This window comes from Propithecus coquereli, unplaced genomic scaffold, assembly GCF_000956105.1.
Source record: "Propithecus coquereli isolate 6110/MARCELLA unplaced genomic scaffold, Pcoq_1.0 Scaffold131, whole genome shotgun sequence".
Lineage (NCBI taxonomy): Eukaryota > Metazoa > Chordata > Mammalia > Primates > Indriidae > Propithecus > Propithecus coquereli.
Window position 1 is genome coordinate 5,586,809 of NW_012137303.1, and position 25,386 is coordinate 5,612,194.

Below are 25,386 nucleotides of genomic sequence, written 5' to 3' on the forward strand. Positions count from 1 at the left end.
ATATATATATAAATTAGCCGGGCATGGTGGTGCATGCCTGTAGTCCCAGCTACTTGGGAGGCTGAGGCAGAAGGATGACTTGAGCCCAGGAGTTTGAGGTTGCTGTGAGCTAGGATGACGCCACGGCACTCTAACCCGGGCAACAGAGCAAGACTCTGTCTCAAAAAAAAAAAATTTAAATCCTTGACATATTTCACTCTCATATATCTCTTTCTTCCAAAAGATCTGCTCAAAGAGAGCATACGTTGGTTAAAGAGCTGGGATTTTTGAGTTTTGGTTATCTGGGGTTTAATTTTATCTTCATTGAGAAAAATAATTTGATATTACTATGAGTTCAAGCAGTCAGATCATAGCCAAAGGCAATGATGTTGTTAAGGCTTAATTGAAAACTCTTCTGAATTATTAATGATAACAGCATAATTTCTGCCTTCAGATAAATACATATTTATTTCAATTGAAGTTTGGCAGATGATAAGAGTAATATTGCGATGACAAACTAGCACATCCTTAAAAAGTATAATAGATTTACATTACTTTATACAATAGATGTAGTGCTGAAAACAGGGGTACATGGAAGGTCTTTTTTGTAAAATGCACTGTGTGAATTCACCAATCTAAGAGTCACATAATAATCAGTCATGATATCAATTGCCGCCTTCAGTTATATTTCAGTAGCAACTTTAAATCTTTGAATTTTAATTTTTCCCAAAGAAAAGCACAACTTCACAGGATAACTTCTCCAAGAACAACATTCAAAAACCTTGAAGATGCACAATCAAATAGCACACTAATGTGCGCTGCCCCTACATTCTCAGAGCTCACGTTCCTTCAAGGGGCACAGGCAAAAAACCAACTGGATGTGTATGTAATGTGGCAGGGATATGTTTCATGAAGAAAAGAAGAAGAAAGGTACAGAGAGAGTTTGAAGGCAGGGTGTGCTATATGAAATCCGTTGGGGAGGCCTCCATAAAAGGTGGCATTTGAACAGAATGGAAGGGAGGCAGGGGCCAGTCAATAGCAAGTGCAGAAGCCCTGAAACAGAAGCATGTTTGCTTAGACGTGTTCAAGCAATATTTACAAGAAAGACAATGCAGGTGCAGCAAAGTGAGCAAAGGGGGAAATAGTAGGAATGAGATCCCAGAAGCAGTGGGAGTAAATAGCTGGACTACGCACCGTCTGACAGGTCGCAGGCAGTGGCTGCTCTTGTCCATCACCCAATTACCCATTCAGGACCAAGACCCTTATTCTTCCAGCTGCCAGAAAAGTTGCCATCTGATGGCTCACAGCTGAATATGCACCTCTCCAAGGTGGTCCACTGCATGACAACGGAAACTGCAGCTCTAATCCTCCAAAATTCACATCTGTAGACATAAGGGGACTACACACACTCACAGTAATTCCTGCAGTCTTGAGTCTTCAAAATCATCACTGCCAGGCTTCAAATTTTGTAAGGGAGAAGTAAAACATGACCCTAGGTGCAGTTTAAAATTCAAAGAAATGTTTAAGTAATGTGTTAATGATACAAATTCACAATTGGTATCCCCACCTCCTAACTTCTTCCTCCTCAGTTTCCAATCCTAGCTGATGACATCAACACAATCACTTCAGCTAGGAAGACAAGAGTCCCACTCTTCACCTACTACCACCCGCACACACCAGACCGTAACTACAACATCACAGCCATCACAAAGCCTGCCACTTCCACCTCCAAATACCCTTCACATCCATCCCTTCCTGACTATCCACAATGCCTGCCCCCACCTCAATTCAGGCCTTCATCTGTTTGGCAATAACCAGCCAACCAGATTCCCTACCAAAAGTTATGCCAGATTTAAGTCTCTTCTCCTTCCCCAATTCCGTCCATCCTCCACACTGTTGGAAGAGTAATCTACTAACAGACACACATAGCCAACTACACACATGACCACAGCTCATGACCTTGGCTTTGTTCTGTAGCCTTTTCTTCCACCACTCCACCCCTCCCCTCTTATGACCCATCAACACTAAACAATTATAGTTATCGCCCTACCCCACAGTGGTTAAAATTCAGATCACTCCTCTGACTAGGAAACTGGCCCTCTTCCTAGATGAGACTACCTCCACCTCATTCTTTAAGAGCCAGCCAGAGTATTTTACCAAAGGCAGGCCCTGATTCCACCTTCTACCAAGAACTGCTTAGTTATCCCCCGCCCCCACCACACTGTACTAAAAGAACCTATTTACGTCTGAACCCCACCCCCCCCACCACCACCACTAGACTCCAAGTTCCTTGAAGGCAGAGACCATTTCTTACTCATCTTTGAGTTCCAGAAGGCAGCACAGTACCTAGTACATGATAGGGGGAAAATAAAAACAAACTTAACTGTTTATCATTGCCTAATATTTACATAAAGGAGACTGTGGAAGAAAATTTTTTAAAGAAAATAAAAAACCACTGACTGGGGCAAAAATACAAAACAAACTTAAGAACACCAGAATGGAGTTTTTAAACAACAACAAAAACTTCAACAAATGCCAGAAGTGTCTCCAACTGCGAATATTTAGGATATCCTGGTCTCAGTGCACTCCATGCGCCGTTCCTAACAGATAATACCAATAACAGCAGGCCAAAATGCACTAACGACTTACAGCTATCTTCTCCCAGAAAGCAACACAAACAACACCCCAGATGTGGATGAAATGAAAGAGGCTCTGGGATATATGATTCTGGGATCATATATAGTGGAGGTACACACAGGAAAAAGCATGGAATTCTTTTCTGGGATTCATTTCCCTAAAGTTTTAGGGTATATTTTCTTCCTATGTCATTATCAGAGTTAGCACACTTAAAACAGAATCGGTGGCAAATGCGGGTGTCAAAAGGGAGTTCTATTCATAATGAAATTACTAATCCAAAGGAAGTTCCAGCGTTAATGGGCCCTCACCACTAGTCGTAAGCCTTGCCATGAAATTTCTATGGATTTGAGTCAGTTACATGTCATTTATGCCACAAGTACCAACAGAGGAACAGTGTGGGGGATGGGGGGAGAGGGGAAAAAAACAGAAAGAGAAAGACGAGCCTCTGGTCAAGTCCACGTGTGCTGGTCCAGCCGTGCAGCCGTGTGGTTTCTGCCGGGCTCCTCCAGAAGGGCATGTCCTCACAAACCTTCTGTGAGCTCAGTCGGGGGGAGGAGACGGGCAGGAGCTGTGTGAAGCAGCCAGGCCAGGAGTATTACAGTGGAGTCAGCAAACACAGCACGGAGCACAGACACAGCAAAGATTCCACAGGAAAAAACCACCAGGGGCAAAAGTGGCCCAACTGCTGGGAGACCCGGTAGTTAGAGGAAAGCCTTTTTTAAACTCGGTGGAAAAGGCACACATACAGCAGGCACCAGTATAATTACCAAAGCCACCAGGCCTGTCTGCCAAGCTGGGTTGATGTGGCCTCTTGACCAGGTTTTATTCTTGGCCACGGTGACACTCTTCTCCCTCCGCTCTTCCTGCTCCCGCTCCTGAATAAACTAGCAGATGCTTCCTTCATGGACTGCACACGCTCGCCTATCTATCTTCCAGTTTGTTTTGGCAGCTACTTCAAATGGTAGAGCATCTGTGAAATGGACCAAGGCACTCCAAAATGCTACTTCAGGGTTATTTTCAAGAATTTATTTCTACATTTCTAAAGACCATTGTGAATTTTCCTATCAGAGACAGAACAAGCATGATCCTGACACAACAAATCACTAAAGTAATTTTTGTTATTCGTCTTCCCTAGGCAAATGCATGTCATTATTCAAACATCAGAGTGGGAGGCAACCCATGGTGAGCTTTCAGTTCTGCCCTGAGTTGCAGTCGCTCCCACTTCTCTCTGTTCTCCATGTAAGTCTGTGGCTATATCACCAGCTGTGTGTCAACAACTCCCAAACCACTCTCTCTACCCCAGATCTCGCTGCTCAGACCCAGACCCAGCTATCCAAGGACCTAATGGACATTTCCAGAACAAGCTGCTTGAAACTGAACTCCTCATCTTCCCCTTGCCACTGCACATCATCACCCACCAGCCTCTCCTCCCTCGCCCTTGGCGCCATCCTCGACTTCTCTCCCTTCTTCAGCCACACGTCCAGTCAACGAAGCTATCATGCCTGAGCCACGCTCTATTAACCAAGAGGAGATACATTTCTGTCAGACTGAAGCACGCCTTCTGAGCAGCTCTCTCTTCCAGACCCCGGCAGGCCACGCCGCACGTCAGCCTGCACCCACCATGCGAGGGTGGCAAATGCCCCGGTCGTTCTCGCAGCTCTCCCTCCAGGCCCCAGGCCCCCACAGCCCAATTTCAAAAGCACTGGAGAGCATCAAGCAGGATCTGTTTCTCTATATCTTGGGGGGGGGGGGGCGGGGGGAATTATTCACTTTATGAAACCGCTGTAAAACCCTTCTGAAGTTAGGGCCTGAAAAAGAAGCTCCCATTTCACAATAGCAGCATCTGCAAGGCAAATTCTTCCAGAATGAAACAACACATTTCATAAAACAACCCAAAAGGAATCGAACAAGTTCAGTTAAACAGTAACAAGTTGCAAGGCCAGAACTAACCTGGATGGAGATTTAAAAGACACAGCTGTGGCAGGAAGAATACCAAGTAAGTTAGAAATGATGAAAGTCCACCAATTGATCCTAGCGCCCTTCTGCAATTACAGAAACCCATACATCTCCCCTTCAACATAATTTTTTCAGCCTGTTCTCAACCTGCTAAAAGGTAGCTCAGATGGAGGCATTTTAGAAGGATGTCTTTCCTTAACTTTGGACTTTCAATGAAATGCCAAGCAGAATTTTCAAAGAATAAAATGTCTTTTTGGGAAGAGCAGGCTTAGAGTTTCAGCTCAGTTCAACCTGGTTGAGAGACTATTTCAATAAATGGCTGAAAGTTAATAAGGTCCTTTTTCTTTACTATCTTTGGGGAGCAGAGTCCCCATTTCCAGGACTGACCCCACACAAGGAATGTTGACTATAAACTCTCAGGGTATCACTCGGCGACTCAGAAGCTGATGGCAGCTGGAAAGACAGAGGTTGTGTGCGCTGCTTTCTATCATAAAATTCTTTTCATCCTTGGGTTAAGTTGATTACTCAAACTCCAAAGACTCCTCCTCCCCCCATTCCAGCCTACTCGCATTTTCCTTAGGCTGATTGACTCTAGGAAAACAAGTATTGCATTATGCTTGACTCTTTGGAATGAGATCAGGTTTAGTTTCAAATTCCCTTTCAGAACAACCCCAAGGCCACAGACCATGTGAAAACCCCAGATGCCCAACAGCTCAGAAAGGCCTAAGGTATCACAAGAAAGCATTACTTTGGTAAGAATCAGCAAATGCACCCTAAACCCAGGCTGGCATCCTCTGAGGTCTCTTCCACAGCGTTTAGCAGGAACGCGTCTGTAAACAACCCAGTTTCAGTCTCGGCTCCTCCTCCGAGGCTGAGTGGCCAAGGCAGAGCTTTAGTGCACTGCTCGGCAGTGATTTTCTCCAACTGGCACCATCTGTGCACGCCCTGCCAGACTTGCTGACAGAGCAGGCTGCGTAGACCATTACTAATCTACTGGGGTCAGCAAGGTCAGGTCTGCAACAGGATGCCTATAGATTTCAAAGGCCGGCATTCCCTCCACGCCAGCTAATCGATCTATGTTGGAAAGGGAGCACATTTTTATTCCACTTTCTTTTAAATTTCAAAGAAAAAAAATCTCATTTTGAAAGCTCTTAGTGTGGGAACTGCTTGCATGTAATCAGTGTCCCGATACCAGTTATGTCACATGAGATCCTCGGAGCACGAGGCTTGCCCACTGATCCTTTGCCAAGATTCGGCAACGAGGCCAAGAGGACAACTTTCCTCAGACAACAAAAGCCTTCAACCTAGAGACATCGGGGATGGACAGTGTGGCTCAGGATTCAGACTCAACTGCAAAGTCCTCTTCGTTGAGTCTTCCCAAGAAAGGTAAATGCCGAGAGCAATGCTACCAGGATCATATCGTGTGAACCTGGACAGTCACTGGGACCAGCAAATAAAAACCGGGCATCACTCCCCACCTACTTCAGAATTCATCCATGAATGCTGCCACCCATTGTCAACTGCCTGTCAAGTGCTTACTGAATGTTCATTGTGTGCCAAGAGTCTGATATTCCCTCAAACGTCTATAGCTTCTTTTACTGAGAAATGGGGAACCTCGAGTCCAGTATTCAGCCAAGCAGGAGGCCAGACAAGTCCAAGGGCCCCATGAGGGCAGGATCATGTTCATCCTGTCTTCAAGGTGCCACCACTTAGCACAGACTTGTTTCAGGCTTCTCGCAGTAATTAAATTAAAAACCCTTTTAGATAATTCTGTAAATACAATTTTGGGGGGGTGTCAAGACCAATTACTATAATCACTTCTTTGTAGATGATATGTTATTCTAGATCTTCAAGTCAAACTATGACTCAATCTGATAGAGTCAAAAGAACTTACAGCCACAAAACGAAGACATTACTGTAAGCTCCCAAGAAACTAGATCTTTTGTTTACAATAATTAAAGGTTTAAAGAAATTTCGAGATAAGTGATTTCATCTTCTTACTCTTGCTTAGATATCAGTTTCTACACTTAATAAAACCTTAACTGAGTTTAAATTGGGCTAAAGAGCTGGTAGTAAAGAGGTATTTGTGAACTCAAATATAATCAATAATTCTTCTAACCCAGATCACCTTCCTTGTAAAAACTATGGGCTTGTTAAGAAGCGAGCTGTGAGGTTCAAAGATCTGACACGGCCAGCTTGGCATAATTGGAGAAGCGGGTTTGCATGAGTTCACGTTGAGTAACTTCTTCCAGTTGTTCCAAGCTTTAGGCAACTATAGATAACTGCAGGCCGACCTGGCTCCTAACACGTCTATTCTTCCCAACTCCTCCCCTTGCAAGGGTGGCTCTATGTTGTCTAAAAATAAATCTGGCAACCACTTAGATCCTCTGCCACTGTTCTACATCAAAGAAGCATTGCCGTCTCCACAGCAGACATTTTCTCAACCTTTAGATTTCATGTCTGGGTGTCACAAAACAAACCGAATGTGTAAAACAAATGGGAACGTTTATAATGAGATCATGTTTCACATCGACTGTGCCTTTACTCACCCATCCTGGGACGTCAGGTACGTTGAAGAAGGTCGCATTCCATTTAACTTATAAAAGGAACACTTTCGCATTCCAGGATGGCTTCTTTTGGTCTTTCAGAAATGATAACATTTTACTAGGCCTAACTTCACACATCAGGCTTTTAACGTAAAGCTTTATGATGTCTTTCCCCTCCTCAAGCTTCTATTTTGTTTCGGAATCTTTGTTGTTCTAGACACTGGCATCTCCTTTTTTAAACAAAGACTGCCCAGCACTCAATTTCGTATCTCTCCATCTGCTTCTGCTAGAGAGAGAGATAAGAATCTAGACAGAGGCTGTTCTAGTGTTTTACCTGTAACTTGTCTAAACCACCAACTGACAAACACAGGCTCTGCCTTTAAGCACCACAGGTACCCACGGCATAGAAATAATTACACAGACCTGTGCCTCTAACAACACTTCCAGCACAGAAGCAGCTAGTACAGTGATCAGAAGACAAGATGTCTAGAGAGTAGAATGATAAATCCTTGAGAAGCCTAAAAATATCAAGTCCAAGCAAGAATGATGGCAAAAATATACCTATAGAACTAATAGAAAAAGACTGAAACAATCAAGTTCTAAGTGGAGATGGTGACAAACCCATGTTTCTTAAACAGGTCAGCCATCCCCAAGGAGAAAATCAGAATAGATATGGGTAGACAGAAGTCCCTACCATTTAAAGCAACTCATTATCCTAAAAAAGCCCCTACAATATCTTGGATTTTGCTTTTTTTTTTCCTATTTCTAAGTATTTGATCATACTTCACCAGTCTATTACTGAAAGGTGGAGTTTATTTGTTTTTAATTCTCTTATCAATTCCCTGTTACTAAGAAGGAATAGTAAAGCACATAGTTTAATGCTAACTTTGCATTTACAGAGTTAAAAAAATATATGATTACATTTGGTGTAAGGGAAAAACAACCCTCATTTCTGAAGATCCTAAATATATATATGTGTGTGTGTGTGTGTGTGTATATATATATATATATATATATAGGAGATATATATAGTAACAGAAAGGCAGAAGGACAAGGTTTATTTTATTCTTTGGCTTCCCTCACCAATTAGATTCTGTCTGGTTTATAAAGATTCCAAAGGAAGATTCCTACAGAAGCCTCGGAAATCCAATCCAACAGGGAGCCCCACTAAAAAGACAGGCACTGTATAGGTCCTGAGACACTAAAAAGATACAATTTCTGTCCTCTCTCAGCTTGCTGGGATAAATGGGAAGAAAAGCTCCTAAGTCCTTACTGCTATGTATTTTTTTTTTTTTGAGACAGAGTCTCACTCTGTTGCCCAGGCTAGAGTGAGTGTCGTGGCGTTAGCCTAGCTCACAGCAACCTCAAACTCCTGGGATCAAGCGATCCTCCTGCCTCAGCCTCCCGAGTAGCTGGGACTACAGGCATGTGCCACCATGCCCAGCTAATTTTTTCTATATATTTTTAGTTGTCCAATTAATTTCTTTCTATTTTTAGTAGAGACGGGGTCTCACTCTTGCTCAGGCTGGTCTTGAACTCCTGAGCTCAAACAATCCGCCCGCCTCGGCCTCCCAGAGTGCTAGGATTACAGGCGTGAGCCACTGCGCCCGGCCTGCTATGTATTTTTTTAAGGAAGAGTTGCTAACCCAAGAGACTGACAAAGCAGCCAACCATCCATTGTAGGTTAGAAGCAGGAAGGATGATTCCCAGAGTTAAGAGTACTGAGAAATATTTTGGTTTCTGATAAAATATTGATATAATATTAAAAACCACTTAAGAGTGATCAAAGGAATCTACATGAAACACTGTGGCCACTCTTTCTTCATGTGCCGTTAGCATCTGCCCAAGGGCTGCCTTTGTGACAAATCGAAATGGCTTGCCCCAGGCTCTGCTTGCAGGAATCAGACCTAAATAACTGTCAATGTGCCAATTTTAAAGTGCCAATTTCCTTTAACATTTAATATATTTTTGTTCTGTATATCAGCCCCCTCTGCAATGGCTTTATGAGATCACCATCTACTCCCTAATTTTTAGGCAAGGAAACCAGTTAGGAACCCTCAATGGATTAACCTGAACAACTAATCACCCCAAAGAAACTCTCACTGTACTGTGGGGAAGTGGATCATGAGATAGAATGGATCACAGAGAAGGAGAACAAAGATGATCATGAGAAGACATAAAAGAGAAATAAAAACAAAATGGAAAAGAACTTCTCTCTGTACTGGGGAGTCATATGAAAAAGCTAACCTGTAGGAGTAAAAAAGTCAATCTAGACGCTCCGACTTCTGACGCACAATCCAGAAACCAAGACACCACTGGACCAAATCCAAAATGATGCTAATGTGGCTGAACCACGTAGCTGGCTTTGAACACAGTATCACTGCACATTGCATGACTACATATGTAAGGTGCTGAGGCACTGTCTCTGCCCATAAATATTTTTGAAGAAAAATATTTTTCCAGGAGCCCCATCTATTTCCCCAAATATAGGTACAGTTTGATAAACAGGGCGACAAAGAAAGATGGACTTTTTAAAGAAGGCTCAGGATTGTATGTCTTTTCTAAACCTTTTTTCGATCATTCTAATACTTGCCAGCTCCCCATTTCAATGGCTGAGTAAATAGTATACTTTCTGTTTCATACGATTCTTTGAAATACCAACTTTTAAATTCACAGAACTGCAGCAGAGTCTTAACATTTCAAAAGTGAAAGAGGATCTGGGAAGTAACTAGGAAATCTTCCCTTGTTGCAAATGCAAAGACCAAAGCTTGGAGAGTTAAGTGACTTGCCCAAAGTCATACAGCTGGAGACCAAACCATCGGGTTTGCCAGCCAAACTGAAATACAGAAACTAAGCACCTATTTGTGCTAAATTTACTTTACCTTCTCAGCTAATTTGTATAGCAATAGGTTACAAATAAGCCCGGGCTCTTCTTTTTTTAAAATATCTAAACTCATACATTTTTTAAAAATTTTTAAATGTATTCCAATCATTTAATGGGATGGTTAAATGGAGTGTTTTTATAACCACCTTTCAGAGCTAAGCACATGTTGAAACTAACTGGACCACCCAAGTCAAAAATCCAGTTATGCCATTTAATGTTTATTTGGTTTGTTTCTAAATGTGTATTTAAGTGGCAAAGTCATAAAAGGAAGAATTAATGATAATCGATACCAGATCTGCAACCATGGGGCTCTTCTTGGGTTTACAGTATTAGTGAAGTCAGCCAAGAAAAAAAAAGCATTCTAAAAAGAGAAAACTCCGCATAGTACTTTAAAAGCAAGTCCCCAGCCATATGCTGTATTCTGAAAGCAGAATTATCCAAAGACCAAAACACGATCCTCTAAGAGACACTCACTAAAAGGAAACTCAAGAGATCTTAGAAGCGTGAGGAGGTGGCAGATGAGATTTAATTGCCTGAAAAGAATATGCTTTGTGCCCTTCTGATATTTTCAAAACTATATGTCACAACTCTAGATTCTGAAATGAAGTGCAAACTTAAAAAGATACAGAAACAAAGGACACATTTACTTACCTAAACTTGCAGATGGTTGATATTCCTAAGTAACGTTTGTAATTTATTTGCAACTCAGAATACGGCTTCTCATAGAAACAATATCATAAATAGCAATTAGGTTTCCGGACTAGCCTAAAGAAACTTTTTTTTAAACTCCATTTATATCTGGAGTAAGAAATACTATATGGTACAGAACCTACGTGAGAAAGAAGAACAAAGGGCCTGGGGCAGTAAAGAGTAGGAAAGGGGGCTCTGTGTGGACAGAAGGGAAGCCGGCTGCTGTTTCCCCTTCTGGTGCACCTTAACATGCAGCTAAATTAACCGGTACTCAGCCCCCCTTCCCCCGCCATTCTCCTCTTTATTACCAGCCCTCCTGGGAAAGAGGGAAGAAACAGAGGCAAAGGTGTTGCAATTCCCATCTGCCCACACCTCTGATAGGCAATAAAGCCAAATGAGCAATGGTACCTGGCACAGAGGGAGCAGAGTAGGAAATGAGGAACCACAGAGACTATGGCAAGCACAGAAAACCCCGCAGCACCAACACTCTAGGCTGCGACGGTGCCACTGGCAGCCCAGCTGAGTGTCTTGTTCCCATGCAAAAGGCTTTGGGAAACCAGGCACACACACACAAAAGAGCAATGAAAGTAAACTTTGGTTGGCCCCTTGAGGAGTTAGAAAATGCTTCTAGGAAACAGAACATTTCTTCTCTAAAAATGAGTCAGGGTACAAAACTAGGCAGGGCTGTTAATGAGGCTAGCATAACTCAAGTGCTAGAACCCAGTGCACATCACTCAACGAGAAATAATCTTCCATAATAGCACTTTGGACAGCTAAATCCAGTTAATTATCTTGATACATTTTGCGTTGTGTACTAGAATAAGAATATCCTGAAAACAGTGAAAGTCTCCTTAAGTGAGCACCCTTTATATAATTGCAAAATTTAAATTCAGTTCCTTATTGATAGAATCCATTGCACAAAACCTGTCAACCAACACGGTAAGAGAGGCCAAAGCCAATTCAGAAGAGAAGTTCTAGCATGGAGGAAACACAAGGGAGTCCTCCTGCTCAGTCTCAGAGCACCTCAAACCAGTGTTCTTAAAACGGAACTAAATCCACCTTAAAACTACGCCCTGGATGTTCGAGCATATACTGAGTCAAAATTAATACCGCTCGATGGGCTCAAATTAGGCGCAGCTTGGGGCTGCGAGCCTTTACCTGTGCACGGCCAGGCCCCGCCCCTTCGGTCCCCGCCTCAAAGAGGAAAAGACTTCAGACAAGTTGAGGCAGAGGAGAAGTGTGCACCAGGCAGCAACAGAAAAAACTATCCCAGGTGATTACAATATCCTCCAGGCACCCAACTCTGAGACCACGAGCAGTGATGATTTACCATGTGTTGTGGAAACGGGCTCAGAACTCAGACTGACATGAGTTAACTCAGCTGTAGCACTAAAATCCACAAATGCACAGCCATTATATAGTCCTGTGGCTCCAGCAAATCTCCAGATAATGAGGGAAACAGTGTGGCATACAGGGAAAGGCACTGGGCTGAATCAGAAGACCTAGATTTTTCATATTGACTCTGCCGGCTCATCTCAAGGGAAAGGGCAAATCGCTCCCTCTCTGGGCCTAGAGTTCCTTGTCTGTAAAATAAAGAGCAGATGCTCTCTTCTAGCATAGAATTCTAACTGACGTGGAAACTGAAATTCAAGGCCATTTATATGTCCCCCTCTATAAAGGAGCCTCCAGGACTTTTGAACCAGCACATTCATGGGCGTCTAAGAAGACTTAACGCAGTGGTATTAGCAAGGCACCAATGTCATCAGCGCTATCCTCTGGTCCCACCAAAATATCATCTAAGACAAAAAGGTAAAATAAATGAAAAAACACTTCCCAGTAAAGCACAAGCAGGTGAGAGCCATTAGCTCCTTCCTCTTCTGCCAAGAATGAAGTCTCTTCTCCGCATGCAGTACAAGGTGCGCTACCCAAAAATGTTGCTATTGATGCCATGTGGTTGCATTAGATTTTAAGTTTATCATCAGATTGAACCCTCTGGCAGAGGACTCCCAGTAAGATAACTTCATTGCATCTGGCAAGCCACTTAATAGCATGACTGCAACACCATTCTTTTGTGGTGTTGGTACCTGTGTGTGTTACGTGTCTTCCTAACTAGGCTCCCAGTAGCTTTGGGGCAAGGAATAAGTCCATCTCTATATTAGGGATGGCATTTAACAAGGTGACTCAATACCTGTTAAGCAACAAAAACATTAGTCTGCACAGAGCCCGAGGTGCGGCCTACTGAGGTGTTCCAGTTCTTCCACGGAGTCCTTTAGTCTCCTGAGTGGGTGAACCCTGTCCTGCAATGCCCTCCCTCACAACTTTCAGCCCTACTTCCACTCTTTCTCACTCTCTCTTTCCCTTATTCTGCCTGTGCCTAGATTTGAACTTCCTCCTCGGGATGAAGCACAGATGAGACGGTTATTCATTCCTCCTTTTCTACCCTCAAACTGATGTGTTTGCTTCTGTGTGTAATTTGAATGCTGAGTCACCCCCTGGGTGTAAGCCCTCTCCTAGTGGGAGGTAGAGAAAGAAAAAGAGTCGCTGCAGATACTATTTTTCCCAACTCCTAAATCTATACCACTCAATTCAAATTGAACTATTCTTTTCAGACCCAAAGCAAATGGGCAGTTGGCCAAGAGGATGGCATAGCCCCAGCAATCGAGGCACAAAGAGATGGACTCTCTGTAAGAGGGTCCCTGGGCTTTACCACAACTCAGAAAATGTACTCAACGGGAAACTGAGCTCGATCTGGAGAAGCACTTGGTCCTGCGAAGAACTATTACAGTAAGAGCCTTCACAAGACTATTATCTCCTCACTCCTTTATTTTCTAAACCTGAAGCAACTTTCCCCTTCTTGTTCACCAACCTATTATCCTCTCTCAGCTTCAAAATCTAACTGCCCAAAAGCTACATTTTCTCCATGGAGCCAATTCCTAATAGCATTCCCTGGGAGTGCTCTGCTTCCAAAACTTAAAAGGAGCTAAGAAATCTCAAGCCTCTGAGATTTAACAACTTTGTGTGGTATCCCTGAATTGCCTACTCTCTTTCAGTCAAATCATAACTCCCCTTTAAAATCTTGACGGTAACAGCAAAAAGGATTATATAAATGATAAAACCTATGGTGCGGATACATGAACCCCTGGATCCACTTCTCAGTTCAGTCACTGACTGTACGGAAAACATTAGGAAAGATATTTTGTATCCATTTCTCCTTTCATAAAGTAGCTTTTTGTTAAGCTGTCTTGACATGGTATCATATATGCTTCCAGACTTCCTTAAGCAAATAAGGGGGATGGAGGCTCCTTCGAATCAGTAGTTATGTACATCTCTCTGCATTATTTTGTCTATTATGTATCTTTTATGTGTCTCAGGGAGCTGCCCTGCACACTACTGGCAATGGAAACCCAATTCTTAAAATAAAAACATTTCCATTCATGTATGAAGAAGCCATGCAATTATCACAAATAACTCACATAAGCAAACGTCTAGTACCTTGGATCTTTTCAGTTTCACGTACACGGTGTGAAGAGAGGCTACAAGCCTAATAACAATAAAACTCCTAGAGGCTAATCACTTAATACCTACATTTTTGGCGTGAATTTGGGCAGAGGATGAATATTTGATATCATAATGACATACAAAGGAGAATCTGTAAGACCAGGTTTATTGAGTGTTACCATCTCAGCAGGCAATTAACATGAAATGGTTTTACTTTACTCACATCGGAACTACCAAATTGCTATTTTTAAATGCTTTTCCCCATCTTTAATGACATCTTGGGCAGATCCCATAATTTGGGGGTCACTTTTGGTGATTATACTCTTGGTCAATTTAAATTTTTATTCTCAAATTCAATTTTGGTTTTATCCAAGCCCCTGCCCTGGCCAGGCAACCCTATTCCCTGGATCTCAACAGGAAGGGCTGGCTTCTACTCTTTCACTTTCTCCCTCCTCTTTCCCCTGGGCTCCAGTCCACACTCTTCCCATGAGGAACTGGTAGGGAGAGAAAGGCCAATGTCTCCCTACATGAGTGGCCACAGTCGATTCTCTGGATAATGCTGGCTGGTGTGTGAGTTCTTCCCAGGGTCCTATGGGACCCCCTCACTGCACAGCTCCCTGCCCCCAGCGCTGGCTCAGTCCCTTCCACCCACCCCTTGGCGCCTATTACCAGAGCCAGCCTCGTAGGGGGCGGGGTGGTACTAGCAAGATGACTAAGGACCAATTACCATTCGCAGTGTCCACATCACCCCTGGAGACCTTCCATATCCTTGCCAAGCTAAACAGGGGATAGGTGAGCTGCTCTTCTTCCTGCCATCCCTCTCCATTCTCTCCTCCCCAACCCAGAGAGGCACAGGGACAGGTGGCAAGTCTGTCTGCGCAGGCATTCAACCAGGAAATCCAACGCCTTGTAGGCACCCCCAATCCTCATGAAAGAGTCTCCTGAAATTTTCCTTTCACTTCCCCTACAAAGCTGTAAAAACTTTCTCCTCTCCCACCCTTCCCCAAAGTTCTATGCAGACTAGAAAAGGGTGGGGAGGTGGGCATAGGGGGTGGTCACTGGTGGCAGAAGAGCCAGTTTTGCTTTCTTTGGGGAGGTATCTGGCCCGAAATGGTCATGGCTCACATCAGACTGAAGTTTTCAAAGCCTCATGTTTTAGCTGGAGCCCTAAGCACCTATTCTAAGACAGCAGAAGAGTCTAATTCAACTATTAATGTTATGAACTTAATGGTATGGAATCACCAATTTATACAGACATCTTAAAATAGTAGAAATAATGACATAATGAACTCTTGGAAATATGTCTTGTGCATATGAAAAGTTTCATTCTCAGCGATGTACAAGATACAATATATCCCTTAATTCTACTTGTTAATTACATTAATCAAATCCTTAGCATCCTTATTTGGTATCTGTCCATTTGACTTGTCAGACTCTGACATGTGTTTACTTGACTACTCCCTAAAATTGCAGTTTTGTTGATTTCTTTATGTTTCTGATTGAAACTTTTTTAACTTTTGCTACTAGGTTATTCAATAAATAAAATTCAGTATTAAAACTTATGTTTCTGTTATTTAGAAATATTATTTTAACTATATTTCATATTCTTTTGAACTGTGAAATCTTATCTTAATGAAACAAACTTTTAACTTGAAATACTTTTAAAATAATGAGCTATCGCAATTCATTTTAGTTTTTTTTTAATATTTTTAAGCCTATCTGAAACAAAGTCCTTTTGGATAAAAGCTTTATGTTTGGTCCAAAATATACTGAAGAGATGGCAAGAATATATTTGCTAGTTTTCAAGTTTCAAAAATGTATCCCTAAATTATCTCACCTTGCCTTTACAATTATCCCACCTAGTAAGACAAGCATTTTTAGCTCCCTTTTAAAGACGCAAACATTCATTAAGATACCAAAGGTTTTAAAAGTTCTATCACAGGTATTCAATTAGATTTGCTGAATATGAGAAGGGATGAAATAGAAAACTTTTTCTTTATCTCAAGATCCTAAAAAAAAAAAAAAAAAGTACTTAATTAATTAAGTGAACTATTATTTATGTGGAAGAAACTTGGCAGATGTCCTTCCATTAATGTCTGGATTCCAAAATAGCCCTTTTACTTCTTATGGGCTGCAACCTGGATCACAAAAAATATTCCCTCCTTTCCCAGGATTTCCAACTTTTGACTTGAAATAGTTTTAAAATAATGAATTACCTCAACTCGTTTTAGAATTTTTTAGTATTTTTAAACCTATCTGAAACAAAGTACTTTTGGACAAAAGCTTTGCATGCTATCTTTAGATATACCCCAAAATTATTCTTAAATCACTACACTAAACAATTTTGGAGGAAAATAATGAAACAGCTAACATTTGTACTTCACATGGTAATTTCTGATATATAACAAGATATCATCACATTTTGCCTTGTATTATTACTCCTATTTTTAAAATGATGAAAATAAATGTCTAAGAGTTTAAGTGATTTACCGAAAGTCACACAGCTAGGAAGTGCCATGTTTGGGACTCAAAACCCAGGTCTTCCCATTTTAAATCCTACACTGTTTTCAATTTTCTTCTGTGACACTCAGCATATTGCCTTGGACAGGTTACTCGCTCCTTTCACAGCTTGCAAAGTTCTTACCTTTACCTTATCTCATTTGATATTCCCAGTGGCCCAACAAATAGGATAGATACTATGTCTATTTTAAAAATGAAGAAATTGAAGCTCAGAAAAGGTTAACTCACTTGTCAAAGGTCCTTCACTAGAAAATAGCAGAGGGGGCCCTTGAGGCCAGTCTTCTGACTTCTACTCTAGTGGAAATTCACCCCCACTGTCCAACAGACCTTGCGCTTTTTACAGTTTGAGTTCTTACCCTTCGGTGCAAGAGCACAAGGAAATCAAGAGTAAGGAAGGGAAGTGAGTTAAACCAGGCCTTGACTCCCAAGATCCATGAACTTGATGATCCACATGAAAGCACCAACCTTTCCTGCTGCCTGCCCAGTGAAGCGGGGGAGGTGGGGAGGAAGGGGCAAAATGGGACCCAAGCTGCTCAAACACAAAACAAGGCATCGCTGGAAAAGGGAGACCACTAGTGCACTATGCCCAATAAGACTACGCATGTCTGAAGAAAAACCGAAAAAACTGAAATGCCTTGGCCGGAAGCAAAGAGAGACCTCAAGCAAAATGAGACAGTGCTATAAGAATGCATGTGTCCCTCCAAAATTCCTATTTTGGAACTTCAAGGTGATGGTATTAATAGGTGGGGCTGTTCCTGGGTGACTAGGCCATGAGGGCTCCACCTCATGAGCAGGATTAATACCCTTATAAAAGAGTCTTCAGAAAGCTCCTCCTTTTTCCATCTCTTCCACCATGTGAGGACACGGCCACAAGTTCCCCTTCTGTGTCCCGCCACGCGAGGACACGGCAACAAGGTGCCGTTTTGGAAGCAGAGAGAGAGCTTTCCCCAGATACTGAATCTGCTGATGTCTTGATCTTGGATTCTGCTGCCTCTAGAACAGCAAGAAGTAAATTTTGTTGTTTATAAATTCCCCAGTCTGAGGTATTTCATTATAGCAGCAGAAGGTCTCAGACTCCTCTGAAGATATCAAAGGGAGCCCCCATGTGTGGCCATGGATGGGCACCAGCAGTGCAGACATCCTGGGTGCTCCTAGCAGGCAGAGGAGGCCAAGAAGAGGCCATACACAACACGGGCTGAAGGAGGGGCCTTTCTGAAGGCAGAGGATTGAAATTGACATAGACATATTGACACTTCATTGACACAGCAGCCTTGACCTCAAAGACACTCCCTAAGCCACCACTGGCAACCGGATTCTACATTTTAAATGTATTCATTCCTTTTTTAAAGGGGAAGAAAGAAAGGAACATATTGATCTACTCATTAGCTGTATCACATGTGGCTTCAGACCTTAAGCAGTAGCCAAGGAAGTTCAAACTCTAGCTTGTGTGGAAAACACTGCTCACCCTCCTACTGAGATGGCAAAGGTACCCAAAAAGAAATGTCTGGAGAACAGTTCTCTACCCCAAGCTCGCTTTTGGTCATATATTTCTCCTTTTCAGATTAAGATCAGGAAGTTGGAGGGAGGAGTAGGATATAGTCTCCCAGGTATTCATTTTTATAGCACTTTGGTTTGTAACGCTAGATATTCACTCTTTAATTAATTTACCTCCCACACTGAGTATATCCCTCATCTAATCCCCTTCCTCAGCCTTTACTCTTGTGTTAACGTCATTTTTGTCTTCCACACAATTCGAGAGCCAGGATCATACCTTATTTGTCTCTGCTTCCCACACAGAATCTTGTGCATTCAACAAAGTCAGAGTCAATATATGGTGGGGAGAAAGCAATTTCTCTGCCCAAATCTATATCCTACTGTAAACCAACTTCAGGTGAAAACATGAAATGGCAGTCAGAGGAGATGGCGCCCAACCCCACGATCCCCAACCACTGTCTAGGGAATGGAGGCATCACATGGTTAAGTTGGAAATTACCAGAAATTCTACAGAGTTAAATACAAAAGCATTCTAAGACCAAACCACCTTTGCTAACCTGTGTTTCCCTCAATGTCATAAAACATAGATATGAAGAATAAGGAAATTAAGGGTAAGCTATAAATGCTCAATAAAATCATTGAAAAAATGACTAAAGCTTAATTTGTATAATGCTTAACCATGAGCAAAGCAATTGCCAAACTCCAAATCCAAAGACAGATTTGTACAAGCACAGAGCTCTGGGGTGGTTTTGCTAGAATAGAATGAAAGTCATAGTTAATGCCTGTCATGGCATACATGCACAAGACAGATTCTTAAAAGTGTGGCAGACTCTGAGAAGCCTGAGGTTTTAGTCCCTGAATGAATGTCAGAAAATATGTCACTTGTACTGATGGTAAACAATGGGCAAGGAAGAGAAACGAGACTACTCTTTCTAGGACATCACGCTGCTTTGGCACACCCTCCAACAGGCATCTGCTGGTGTGGGAGCTGTGATTCCCTTTCCCCTCCCCCACTGTCGATTGGTATTGTTAAAAATGACAGGAGAGACAATAATAGCTGGCCCCACCTCAGTCATTTCCACAAGCCAAATGTCAAGTGAGAACTGGCAAGATTGGGGCAAAATTACAAGTAGTGCAGGTGGAGACAACTCACTTGACAGGTCTGCTCCAGTGGGGAGATTTGTGCAGGCTGGGGTGATGCCCCTCAGGTGGACAGAAGGTCTTTGTTAATGTCTGTGATGGAGCCATGAACCACAAGACTGAGACATTTCCACCTCTGGCCTTTTTAAGATGTATTTTAAAATATCCAGGAGAGCAACTCAGAAATTACTGTTGGAAAATATTCAAGCAGGCAACTTCATTTTCCCACACAAAGCCCAGGTTGGCTGACATTCCTAGGGGCCCTGTGCATACTGGCAGGTGGGTGAGATGTTCCTTTTCTCCCTCTCAAATGACTGACAGATGCTTTCCATCATCTTCCTGGGTGTTGAGCTGCTGGGTGTTTTCCCCCTCTTACAGTCCAATTTATGAAAATCAGCAGCAAGCTGACAGCAGGGAAAGAAGCTCCAGGTGTTGTGGGAAAGAAAGCTCTCCATAATTAGCATTTTCCCTTTGAAATATCATTATATCCCCAAAATATTGTAACTCGAGTGTCCTTAATTTTCCGCAGATTTTTATTTTGCAATGTGAACAGGATCCTTAAGCTCAGAGAAGAATCATTTCATAGGAAAAAGACTAGCAATGCAGAGTGCTCCATGCAACCACTTCTGTTAAAACACCAGCACTTAGACACACAGACAGAAATAAATACGTTTCTATGTTCAGCAGACCAGCCTCAAGCACAGTGATGCGCAAGAAAGGGCTATGTGCTCACCCCAAAATGCTGCAGAAACACACTAAGAAAGAGTTCTGATGAGCAGGTGTTCCAGGCAGAGAAACACTTCTAGTATTTCAAAAATAGATTTTAAAGATCAATTTCTAGGTTCATGTTTTAAACATACTAAAAGGAAATCTCTGAATTTTAAGGATATGAAAACTGGCTATTGGCATTAGTTTTGTTAGAGCTACAATAGAACTTAAACATTACTTTTTCCAAGTAATATGATATTTTGATGTAGCTTCTTGGTGCAAACATCAGATTATTGCTGCACTGAGAAAGAAATATTTTGGACTCATTCCAAAAAGAAACTCAGAAAATTTTCAGCTGCTTTTTAAAAAGCTACCCAAAAAAGATATGCAACAGACAACCCTTATCCTATACCTAGTGGGTCATGGCTAGGCCAGATCAAAAGAAGTTATGGAAATGAATTGAGTACATTGCTTGCTAAACAAAACCAGTGGTTACTGTGATGAGATACATCTGGTCAACCCCTTCATATTATGGATGATATTCAGGGGAGTGACTTCCCCAATAAGACAGTCAATACTTACTCAAGTTTCTGCTCTCTAAATCTATGCCCTTTCCACTGTTTGATACTTCCTACGTATCAGTGACATTTTTTTATTTCCATTATGTGTAAGGCGGCTGAAGCTTGTTCTTTCACCATTGAGCCTTATACATTCTTCTTTGCACTGTACACTCTTCTTCGGATTCATGTGCACACTAATATGTATATTAGTTTTCTGTCCCTGAATAAACTCACCACAAACTTCATGGCTTAAGCAACAGGCATATATTAGCTTACAGTTTCTTAGGTCAGAAGTCCAGTACGTCATGACTCTGCTCAGCGCATCACAAGGCTGAAATCTCAATGTCCGCTGGACTGAGTTCTCGTCTAGAGCAGCGGTCCCCAACCTTTTTGGGACCAGAGATCAGTTTCATGGAAGACGGATTTTTCCGCGAACAGGGCGGAGCTCCGGCATTAATGCAGACGATGGGGAGTGGCTGTAAATACAGATGAGGTTTCGCTCGCTCACTCACCCCCCGGCTGCTCAGCCCCTGCTGCAGCCCAGTTCCTAACAGGCCACAGACTGGCACCAGTCTGTGGCCCAGGGGTTGGGGACCACAGGTCAAGAGGCTCTGGAAGGAAAAATCTCCTCCCAAGCTCATTCTCATCATTAGTAGAATCCAGTTCCTTGCAGTTGTAGAACTGACGTTTCTGCGTCCTTGCTGGGCGTCAGCTACTTGGGGACTGCTGACATCCCTTCCCATACAGCCTGCTCCATCTTCAAGCCGGCAAAGGTGCATTGACTCCTTATCATGCTAAGAATCTCCCCCTTCTCTTTCTTCAAGCAGCAAGACAAACCATCTACTTTTAAAGGGTTGATGTGATTAGGTCAGGCTCACCTGGATAATCTCCCTACCTGAAGGTCAACTATACCATATAACAAAACTACTCACGGGAGGAAATCCATCCTATTCACAGTCCTGGTGGTTATTCAGGGTATGTACATAATAGGGGCCTGGGAGTGGATCTTGAGGGCCATATTAGAATTCTGTCTTCCACACAAGCTAGAAGGGCAGGCTTTTTTTCCCCCAACACAGCTGAATTACGAAAAAAAGAAATTCTGTCTGAAATAGGAATGATGAAGCGGCATGGACACAATTTAAAAACACCTTTCATAGAGACAAGCACGTTCTATTGCTTGGAACTGGGAAAGACAGAGTGATTCTTTCCACTTTAACTACGTTAGTGATAGGGGTGGAAAACACGAAATCAGAGGAAGGTGATCGGGGGATGAGACCGAAGCTGACAGCCTGGCGCAGTGGTGGCGGGCTCCAAGGAAGCAGCTTTCACATCTGTGATATGAGACAGTCTGTAAGAACATGCCTGGTCAAGATTGTCATCTGCACCCCCGCCCCTCCCTCCACCCTTCAGTTAAGGCACATCCGACTAGTTTCCCTGCAGCAGGAACCACATCTATCAACTCTGAGGACAAGCACAATGCCTAGCACATACTTAGTGCTAAATAAACATTTAGTCAAATGAACTTGAAGTTGGAGGGGAATCTTGATATATGCTAATAATTCTGCTAAACTAGTCAGCTGCCCCCCAACAATTAGCATACAGCCACAAAAAATGGAAAGGGGATTGGAAACTCCCCATTAACGATGAGCCCTACCTCTCTCCTTTCATTTTACCCCATCAGAATATCCCTCAAAGGGGTTTTTCAGAATGCAGAAATCTACAAGGACAAGAAGACTTGGATGACAACAGCAACAGTATCTCAGAAGTCAGAAAGCAGATTAGTGGTAAGCAATTAGCAGGATTTAGGCATAGATGAGCAGTGGAGAAAGGGGAACCATCTAAAGGCTTTTCCAAAGACCTGTGAAGTGGGGATGCAGGTGGAGCTTACCAGAAATGCAGATTCCCAGGCCACGCTCCAGGCCCACCAGATCAGAATGTGCATTTACAAATCCTCAGAGGCTTCACACACACATTAACTTTGAGGAGCACTCATCTTGCTCAACCGTTTTTGTTTTGGAACAAGGACCAATTTTCATGTGTTCCAGGAATTCCAAATTCAAAGAAAGTGGAGAATAATAATAGCCATTTTATTTACCAAATGTTAGGAATCCAAATGAGAAAATGTCTGTACACTAGAAACACAAATACCACAAATTAGCAAATCTAACTGGATTTGTATTCTGTGGGGTTTTTTCTGACATTAAGTGAAATAATTTTACTTATCATAAAGATCGTGTATATCTTTGATTTCTTATAGACGCTGTGGTAATGGTATATACATAGTTGTACTTTATATCGTACGTATAAATATTGAAAATCAGCTCAAATGACCAACTTGTTTTACATGATTATTGTGCGTTTTAAAAACTAGTATTAGAAGTTTTCACTTTCATTGTAGATTTCTCTAAAATTTTGATTATGGTAAATATATATAACATAAAATTTACCATTTTAACCATTTTTAAGCATATAGTTCAGTGGCATTAAGTACATTCACGTTGTTTTGCTACCATCACCACTATCCATCCACACAACTCTTCATTTGCAAGACTGAAACTCTCTACCCATTAAACACTAACTCTCCTTTCCTCCACCCCCACCTCCAGGCAACCTCTAACCCACTTTCTGTCTCTATGATTTTGCTTATTGTAAATATTTCGTATTATTGGAATCGTACAATATTTTTCCTTTTGTCTCTAGCTTATTTTGCTTAGCATAGTGTCCTCAAGGCCCGTCCATGTTACAGCATGTGTCAGAATTTCCTTCCTTTTGAATAATATTCCACTGTGTATATATACCACATTTTGTTTATTCATTCATCTGTGGATGGACATTTGGGTTGCTTCTACCTTTTAGCTGTTGTGTGAATTTGTTCTTAAACTTTTTTCTTCGATTTTTTAAAAAGCTGTCTTATTGAGATGATAGAAACTTTTATTTTTCCTAAACTTGGGGATAGGGGTAGACTGCAAAAACTAGGAGGGAGAGAATTACCATGCCTTTGAAACTACATGTCCTTTAAGACCAAGGCAATAAAAATAATCGCCTTCCCCTTCCAAGATAACCCATTTCTTCTTTTCCCTAATATGGCTGGACTACTCCCCATATTCTCAGAGGTAACAAAAAGGAAAAAAAATCCTCTCATTACCTACCAGGGAAAAAAGTGGAGAGAAAGCTCATGTGAATTAGTAAAAGTACTGAATTACAGATTGTTAAAGCAAAGCAATTTTATTACGTTCAACCTATGGGAAGCTAACAAATTGTCATAGAGGCCCTAGGCTCATATTTTAATGAACACAGGAGAATTATATATAATTACCATATCAAGTGCTACTATAAAAATGGAGAGTTCTGGAGTATTTGAAGATACTTAAAAACAGTTTAGAGTCTAGGATTTTTAACACACAGCCCCCACCACCACCACTAGGACAATATTACTTAGCTATTAATGTGCAGCACTGCAAAAAGTTTACCAACCAAGCAAAGATAAACTTTAGCTCAACATTTGGGATTAACGGATTTTATTAATATTATTTATTATTAATTATTATTTGTTAATATTAATATTTATATTTTAATTGACAACCAAAATTCTTTGCTGTGAACAAATTTTTAAAAAAGACTGAAAACACTTGAAGGAAAAATAAAAGCAGACTTACAACTGACTGGCATATTTAAACTATCTAGGTCTCGATGAATACTTAGTTTGTTTATTTGCAATCAGCAAAATTAGTAAGAGAAAGGAAACAAGGAGAAAAATAATTCCCATGGCACAATACAAGCTTAGGGGAAAGAAAAGAGCAATAACATGACTAAATTTTTGTCATAGAATAAGTGATCAAAGACAAAGGCAAACTAGAAAACAATGAAATATCAAAAACCCCAATAAAATCCCTCAAGCTGATAATGTTTCATGTTGGAAGGTTGTCTATTATTCAGTTCCAATCCTTAACTTCAAAAGTATAGTAAGAAAGGAATGTCTGCAGCTTTGAATCAATGAATGATAGCATATAAACAAATCCGTCCTTTTTCTTTCATTTGTTTTCCCTGAACGTTTTCAAATTGACAAGTGCTAGAATTCATCAAGATCATTATTTCCCACCTGGATACGGTATCCTTAAAGGAGAAAGAAAAAAAAATCCTGTTCTACCTCATGAATATTCTGCAGAGATACAAACAAACCAGCAATACAAATAAGCACAAAGAAAGCTCTCAGTAATAGCACGTCTGCTCTATGGATATGGGCCACTTTGTATCTTAAGATGACTGTGAAGGACTCCCAGTATTAAAGATGCAGTGGGCATAGGTCACAAATGTTTAAAATCCCTCAATTCCCATATCGTTGTGGCTCCATCTTGGGAGCTGTGTGAAGAAAAACTGGCTACTTCCAAACCCACTTGGTTCTGTGAGCTGTGCTAACTTTGATGTTAATCAGAGGAGGACTGGGTCAAGGGAGAAAGTGAGGTATGTCAGATCCAAAAAAAAAATTTAAATGATAGAGAATCAACAAGGGGGAAAAAATAAAGAGAGAGCTAACAGATTGCCCTTAATTATTTTTTATCCCCCTAATTTTTGTTTTTGTTAAAAGGAGAAAAATAAAGCACACAGCATTCTCAGAAAAACTGAGTATTCTGCTTAATGAGGCATATATTAAACATCTTTTAATTAACCAAAGAGTAATATTCATGCCTACTACATGCTACAGAGAATAAGAATAACCTTCGGAAGTTAAGTTGCCCACCTCAGAGGGCTTGGATTCTTTTTTTTTTTTTTTTTT